Source organism: Schistocerca gregaria, chromosome 8 (genome assembly GCF_023897955.1).
Source record: "Schistocerca gregaria isolate iqSchGreg1 chromosome 8, iqSchGreg1.2, whole genome shotgun sequence".
Taxonomy (NCBI): domain Eukaryota; kingdom Metazoa; phylum Arthropoda; class Insecta; order Orthoptera; family Acrididae; genus Schistocerca; species Schistocerca gregaria.
In genome coordinates this window covers 370,818,180-370,827,246 of record NC_064927.1, presented here as the reverse complement: position 1 = coordinate 370,827,246, position 9,067 = coordinate 370,818,180, and positions in this window count along the sequence as shown.

The window sequence follows — 9,067 nt, the reverse complement described above, 5'->3', positions numbered from 1 at the left end:
GCCTGGGCATTGAGTCAAACAGAGCGTGAATGGCGTGCACAGGTACAGCTGCCCATGCCGGTTCAACTCGATACCACACTTCATCAGGAGTAGTGACTGGCGTATTGTGACGAGCCAGTTTCTCGGCCACTATTGACCAGACGTTTTCAGTTGGTCAGAGATCTGGAGAATGTGCTGGCCAGGGCAGCAGTCGAACATTTTCTGTATCCAGAAAGGCCCGTACAGGACCTGCAACATGGGGTCGTGCATTATCCTGCTGAAATGTAGGGTTTCGCAGGGATCGAATGAAGGGTAGAGACACGGGTCGTAACACATCTGAAATGTAACATCCACTGTTCGAAGAGCCGTCAATGTGAACAAGAGGTGACCGAGACATGTAATCAATGGCACCCCATACCATCAGTCCGGGTGATACGCCAGTATGGCGATGACGAATACACGCTTCATATGTGCGTTCACCCCGATGTCGCCAAACACGGATGCGACCACCACGAGGCTGTAAACAGAACCTGGATTAATCCGAAAAAAAATGACGCCTTGCCATTCGTGCACCCAGGTTCGTCGTTGAGTACGCCATCGCAGACGCACCTGTCTGCAATGCAGCGTCAAGGGTAACCGGAGCCATGGTCTCCGAGCTGATAGTCTCTGCTGCTGCAAACGTCGTGGAACTGTTCGTGCAGATGGTTGTCGTCTTGCAAACGTCCCCATCTGTTGACTCAGGGATACAGACGTGGGTGCACCATCCGTTACAGCCATACGGATAAGATGCCTGTCACCTCGACTACTAGTGATACGAGGCCGTTGGGATCCATCACTGCGTTCCGTTTTACCCTTCCGAACCCATCGATTCCAGTCATTGGACCTCGACCAACGCGAGCAGCAATGTCGTGATACGATAAAACGCAATCGCGACTGGCTACAATCCGACCTTTATCAAAGTCGGAAACGTGATGGTACGCATTTCTCCTCCTTACACGAGGCTTCAGAACAACGTTTCACCCGACAACGCCAGTCAACTGCTGTTTGTGTATGAGAAATCGGTTGGAAATTTTCCTCATGTCAGCACGTTTTAGGTGTCACCACCGGCGCCAACCTTGTGTGAATTCTGTGAAAAGCTAATCATTTGCATATCAGAGCATCTTCTTCCTGTCGGTTAAATTTCGCGTCTGTAGCACGTCATCTTCGTTGTGTAGCAATTTTAATGGCCAGTAGTGTAACCTGAACCGAAGCAACTCGGCGGGTGATATTTTTCTGAGTTGGAAAATGTAATTACTATGCTAATAAGTGAAAGTAATAGTCTGCACATTAACTATTGGTAAAGGCCGGACGACATTGTGCAGAAGGACGTGCGGCAAACTATTTCGTTTCGGCCCTTAGCAGGTAACAGCAATCAAAGGCGTGGCGACGGATCACGTAACAGCCAAATGACGATACCACCCTCATGACGTCGTGAAAGCGTGGTGAAATACTGCTATATCTGTATCACGCTACCTGCTAGAGTACTCGAGAACTGTTCAAAATTAGCGTATTTTTTCTTTATTGTTATTTCATCCCGTCCGCCCCATATGGACAGAGGGTGAACTGTGAGCGGATACAGTTTACCGCTCTTCAGCCACATGAGAAAAATATTGAAAGAAAAGACATATCGTTTGACAATAATAAACGTTTTGAGCCACTAAAGGGCAGGTCGTCAGTTGCGTAAGTTAAAATATGAAAGGTTGATTCAGTTATTAACTAAGATACAGATACAGACGAGTGGAAAATGAGTGGCGTACACGAAGGCATAAAAACGGATAGGCAGTTGCATGAAATAAAACGGAAACGCTGATGTGTGACTTGTTAAAATAGATGCAGAAATGAGTCAAGAGATGAATGAATATTGACTGCCAGGGAGACGGGTATTATCATCATATGGTAAAACACAAAATAACACAAATACACGATGAAACCGAACTCTGTTTGATATTACATGGTATCTTTCTTACGGAACATTGGCCTTCTACACCTCTCATGAAATTAATTCTCTTTTCCTTCTGCCTGGGATGAGCAAACTTAATGGACTCACGTCCCTCTGAGAACTTTGAAATAGAGTCCATAAACACATTTTGCTGCCCTTGTACGTACTGAATCTCAAAATCATTCTCATGAAGTGAGAACGCCCAATGAGTTAGTTTATTGTACATTAGATTGCAATTTAGTAAGAATGAAAGTGCCTTTCATCTGTCTTCGCCACAACTAAAAGCGAAACTTTTCAAAACTCCACAGAATAGCGAGTGCTTCTCATTATCCGACTGTATATTTCCTTCCCAGTTAATAAATGTACGACTCGCTAATTCAACGCTTAGATGTTCTATGTCTCCATTAACTTCATTCAACTGATACAATTCGGCGCCAAGAGCATAAACACTGGAATCACTACCAAGACAGAAATTTTCACTCAAATCAGGATTATGTAGTATCGCTGCCTCCCACAAGTGTTCTTTAATCAATTCCAAATGATTCTTGATGTTCCTTATTCCATTTACAAATGGTAACACTTTTTAAAAGTTCATAAGTACAGTTGGAGACAGACAACATCCAAGAAGGAAACGATAACAGAAACTGTTGTGACTCACAGTTTGCAACTTTTCATAAACACAACTTTTATTGAAGGCAGTTCACAAGGTTGATGACTGAACAACGAACGAAAAGTAACAATAACGATGCCAGTAAAAGTCGCCTAATTGAGACAAACAAAAGTTCACTTCTAATTTTCCACAAAGGTTTGTGGTAACAGATACACACTAGTAAAAGTTCAATTCTGAGACGAAGACGTAATCTTCAGTGGCCGAACTACACAAGGTATTCATACATAGTGAACTGAAATTCGGGGCTGGTTCTAGGCCCTAAATAGCTGTCTCCAGCCAATCAGGTTTTGGCGCAGTGATACTTCCTGCAGGCCGTTGCTCGAGCTCCCCCTGCAGGAAGTAGTGCTCGGAATGTCTGTTCCCATTACCTAGCCGGTGTTTACCATGGTGCTTTTGGTATGCCTTGGACATAGACAACCTCGTCCTCTGTGGTGTAATATGGGTTGCCGGCCCTCAGGAGCTAACTTGGCTCCAGCATAACAGAAACTGCAGAAACCGAGAAAACATTTCAGTTACTTACAGCATTTTGCCACTGAAAAAATCCCCGCTGCCCTCATATTCGTTGGACTGGGTTCAGTCCCAAGAGAATAAATTGCATATTCACGGAATTTAATTTGCTACTTGGTGAATGCTGATTTATCCAGGTTGACTGCGATTCAAGCTATTGACAAGGGTTCTAGCATATGACCAACAATTGCTAAGTGTTTTTCACAGTACTAAACATAATATCGTCTTTGTAGAGTGTTACATGTTTGAAAACAATCTTCTCCTAACACGTCATCTAATGCTCTCGTAAAGGCCGCTGATGATACTGACAGACTGCAAGGCATTGTCTTAAATTAGTAAAATCTTCTGGTATGCGAAATACTGTGTATTTCCTACTACCTTCACAAGACAATAGTTGCGAGTAATTACTTATAAGGTCGTGACTATTTAAGTATCTGACTTCTTTGAACCTTTGTAAAAGACGGACCAAATTCTCTGTTTGGTCACGTTGTGGAAAAATCACGCAGTGCATCACACGATCGTCGAGAACTATGTGCAATGTGCCATTCTTCTGTTGTATTTTCTTGACTCGTTTCTTTTAATATCTGCAATATTAAATCATTGCCAACAAGATTTGTACTCGCTTCCTAACTGACCGCCAGTTTTGAACTGCGAACATGTCGAATCTTAACTAACACACCACTATCTCCTGTTACATTAAGTGTAGTATTTTCAAGTCCAAAATCTTGATCTACATTAACTGTATCGTCAAATTGTTCTTCTCCATTAATAGTACCACAACGGTTTCCCTCTGGGTCTGCCATTGTAGCAACATTCACAATAGTTACGGTTCGTTGTAATTGACGCCTATGCGTAATTTAAAAGTTCCTTCACGAAATTACGGTTAATTAACACTGTTCACAGTTTCTTCCTAATCACTCCTAAAGAGTGTCGATTTCAGTCTGATACGAAACGCCTCCTTCGCGAATAGCTGATTCACTCATCATGTTCCTGTGTTGTGTACTGCGACGTATCTGAATACTGTGATGATATCATAGTGTGGCATACGCATCGTCATGTATAATTTTCTAATGCCAATCTGAAATGATAATTCTTCACATACAATATGGACAGTGTTATGTCTATGATGATTTGTCATTATTTCTGCCTGCAGTGATTCTTAGCATTTTTGAAATATTGTTGTGGTTAGTGCAAGTCTCTCTGAAATGCTAACATTTCGATTAAGTTCCTATCCAATTGGACTCAAAATTCACCTATAGCCAGAGGGAAGGGGGGGGGGATGGTTCATACTGTTGTCCAGTTTTGCTTCTGTCATCGTATATTTTCACACCTGTCACTTTTCATTATAAACTATTAATTGTGATACAAACAGTATAGTCATGATTTTACCATATTAGTCCAGAACGTCGTGGCACTCAAAATCACTGACGCGCGTCCTTGTCCTTCTCTGAGCATCCCTGGGTGCTGCATTAACTGCTCGGCTGAAATGCGTTTCTGAGTGAAAATGAATCGATCCAGGGAATGGATTAGGTCAGGTTCTAAAGGTTGATTCAGAAATGTTATATTCGGCGCTGGCGATAATTCCAAAAGTACAGTTTTGAATACGATTGTCTTTCAGCAACCGTATAAGATTCAACGGAGAAATAACACAGCCAACCGGTCGCAAATAATTGTTTCATACATATACCTAGGTTTCTACACCTCAAGGATGTCTTCATCAGAATGAAAATTTAAAAGCCCTATAAAATAACAGACAGAAAAATAAGTACTAGTAGTAGTACAATTAGTAGTTGTTGTAGCTTTATTCATCCGTAAATATGTTTTTACAAGGATATAGGACGTGTCAAACTATTTACAAGTTTAGACAAATTTAAAATAAGCTAATTCGTATACATATATATTTACAGACTTCTAGTTAAAGACAATCATTGTATTTACTCCTGGTATACAATACTTTTTTTTACAAATAACTTATTAAATAATGTAATAGCTTACTTATCACTCATATCTCACTATCAGTCACTGCGCACACTATACACACATGTTTCATAACACTTCACTCACCACACACACACACACACACACACACACACACTCACTGGTGGTCTCTGGGTCATTTTCTGCACTGAAACTTCCCATTTACTATCCTGAAAAACTGAGTCAGCATCCCTCCATAATGAGTGAGATGTTGAGCTTAGAATGAAAAAGAGGTGTTAGTTTTGTGCTATGCACAGCTTGGGTGTAAGTATCTCTAGAAAGGAAAAAAGAAGGAAAAATAACATAAAGTGAAGGTACTATGTAGAATTTGGATGTTTTACAATCATTATTATTATTATTATTTATTTGTATAACATTTTTTATCAAACCCCTACTCTGTATTAATTAAGTGATCCTTCAATGTATAAAATGTATTGCATAACAGATCCTTTTTAGCTGCCTGTTTAAATAGGTGTATTTTTGAAATTTCTTTTATCTCTTTAGGTAATGTATTGTACAGCTTTATTCCTTGGTAGAAAATGCTGTTTTGAGTTTTATGTTTATTTTTTCGTGGTAAATGTAAGTTGAGTCTATCTATTGTTTGCATGGTCATGGACAGAGCTGTTTGTGCAGTAATTACCAATGTTATTTTTGATGTGTACAACTGACTGGTAAATATATTCACATGGAGCAGTTAAATTACCCAATGAAACTTCCTGACAGATTAAAACTGTGTGCCCGACCGAGACTCGAACTCGGGACCTTTGCCTTTCGCGGGCAAGTGCTCTACCAACTGAGCTACCGTAGCACGACTCACGCCCGGTACTCACAGCTTCGGTAGCTCAGTTGGTAGAGCACTTGCCCGCGAAAGGCAAAGCTCCCGAGTTCGAGTCTCGGTCAGGCACACAGTTTTAATCTTCCAGGAAGTTTCATATCAGCGCACACTCCGCTGCAGAGTGAAAATCTCATTCTGAAATTACCCAATGTTTGCAACAGATATTTACAATGAGCTAAACAAGTACTTTTGTTTATTATTCTTATGGCTCTTTTCTGGAGTTTGAAAACTGTTTTCATATTTTGTGCATATGTTCCCCAAAAAAGAAAGCCATAGCTAAGAATTGAGTGTATATATGAATAATACGTAACTAAGTGACACTGCATGTTTCACACTGATGATACGATTCTAAGGGCATAACATGCTGATGACATTCTGTTTGCAAGTACCTTTATGTGTTTACACCACTTCAACTGAGAATCGATATTCATTCCTAGAAATTTTGCACTTGTTAGACAGTCTATAGAAGTGCCATCTACATTAAATTTAACATTGACATTTTTCCTCCTCAAACTGAAATTCATGGCATTAGCAAGTTTGACAGAAACATTAACCAAGATCAAAAATGTCCTCACATAGAAAGGTTGCTTACATAAAGTTACACTGCAAGAAGCAATAGTCAGTTTAGAGCAGACATGCTCAAGTCAAAAATAAAAAATTAAAAACGTTCTAGCCTCTGGTACGTACATTTTTCAACTACATCAAACTTAGCGGTCCAGTGGCTTACATTCTTCTTCTGTGGCGCTACAGTCCAGGATGAACCTTGGTCTTCCCAACGAGCTTCCGCCATCCATCGCGGTCCCATGCTACCCTCCTCCAGTTTGTGCATCCAAGGTTCCGTAGGTCTTCTCCCACTCCATCCAGCCATCTTGCACGAAGTCGACCTCGCACTCTTTGTTCTCCTGGATTATCAGAGAATCTTCTTTATCACCCCCGACTCCTCCATTCTTGCCACAAGACCTGCCCATCTTATCCTTCCTGATCGTATGATTTTTGTTACAGGAGCATCGGGATTTATAGTATACAATTCTGCATTGTACCTTTTCCTCCATTGTTCTCTCTCATATACAGGGCCAATTATTCTCTTCGAAACTTTTCTCTCAAAGCCGTTGAGCAGCTTTGCATCGGTTTCCGTCAAGGGCCATGTTTCCAAAGCATATGAGAACTGGTCTAACAAGGGCTTTATAATTAATGAATTATTTTGGGCGACTGAGGAGTCTTGACCGGAATATATTACTCAAGGCGAAATATGCCATATTTCCTGGTATCAGCCTAATCTTAATTTCAGTTGAGTTGTCACTAAAGCAAGTGACTGTGGAACCAAGATACTTGAAGCTATCAGCTCTTTCAAATGTGTACCCATTCACACTGATAGTTGACGGAATATTAGGTTGATATGCTTTCCCATAGGTTATCTTCATTTATCATAAGACCCATCTTCTTTCGTGCTTGACTTAAGGTTGTAAAAGCTTTTTCAGTGCTGGCGCTGTCCGTGCTATGATGTCTACGTCATCTGCATATGCTAAAATCTGCACTGACTTGTAAAAGATGGTGGCCCTTGTCTGTAGGCCTTCTACCCTAATCACCTTCTCGATTGCTACATTAAACAATAAGCATGCTAATGCATCTCCTTGACATAGCTCATTTTTTATTTCCATGGGGTCTGAGTAATTTCCTCGAACTCGAATACAGCTGCTTACGTCAGACATCATCATTTTAACCATTCTCAGAAGTTTTATATGTATCTCCATCTCCCATAATACAAAAAACAACTGGTTGCTATTGACGCAGCGGCCTTAAAGTCAATAAAGACGTTTTCCAATTCTATATTCAACAGTTTTCTCCAAAATTTGGCGCAGGTTGAAAATCTGGTCTATTGTTGACCTTCCTCATCGAAATCCGCATTGGTATGTTCCAATTTGTTTATCCACATGTGGGAGTAACCGATCAAAAATAATATTAGATAACACCTTGTACCCAGGTTCAGGAGGGTGATTCCACGGTGGTTTCTACAATCCATTCAGTCGCCCTTTTTATGTATGGCACATAATATTCCTTCATTCCATGCATCTGGTACCCTTCCCTGTTCCCATATGAGAGTGGTAAGTTCAAACAGAGACTGCTACAATGTTGCTTCTCCACATTTTAGCAATTCTGCAGGAATCAGTGCTGGGAGCCTTGTTATTCTTCAGTTTCCTTAAAGCTTTTCTAAGGTCCTCTAACCCTGGGCCATCTAGTGACTCTTCATCATACAATCCTTGCTCACAGTCATTAGAGATATCTTCTGCTTACTCTATCTCTCGACTCATCAGGTCATTAAAGTACCTTCGCCATCTTTTACTCTCACTTATTATGTTTCCTTCTTCATCTCTAATCAAACTGGTTATTGGGCCAAATTTTCTTCTAGCATTGTTTACTTTTGTAAAGAACTTCCTTGTTTCATTTTTCTTCTTGGACAATTCCATACATTCTATTTCAACCTTAGTCCATTCCCTTTTCTTTCGGCGATGTGTCATCTTTTCGACCCTCCTTTTCTCTCGATAATCCTCCAACAAGCTTCTTGTGCAGTTCGCCTTTAGTGTCTTTTGGTATGCAGTCTTCTTTCTTCAGTCAGTCTCTTACACTCACCATGTGGGCCTTATTGATTTTCTCTCCATCCCTAGCGTTTCCTTAGCTGAAACATCTACAGCTCTTTTTATGGTCAGCCATTTTTGTTCTATGTCATTACTGTCTCTCTTTGTTCGTTGTTCTTGTTCTTGTTCCAGGGTCTGAGAAACTTTCTGACAGTACGATTCGTAAGTTTCTATTAACTACAGTGCGGCAATATTTTACCGGTCTTTCCTAGTACGTCTTTCTCTCCGAGCATTTGATACCTTTGCTCTTATCTTGGCCATTACATGAAAATGATCTGAATCCACATTAGTGCCACGAAAGGTACGAACACCCAACAAGTTAGATTTATTTCTCTGGTCTATCAGTACATGATCAATTTGATTAATCGTTTTACTATCAGATGACTTCCATGTGCCCTTGTGTATCTCCTTATGGGGAAACCTAGTAGATCCCACTATCATATTCCGGGAGGCAGCAAAGAGGACCAAACTTATTCCATTATCATTTG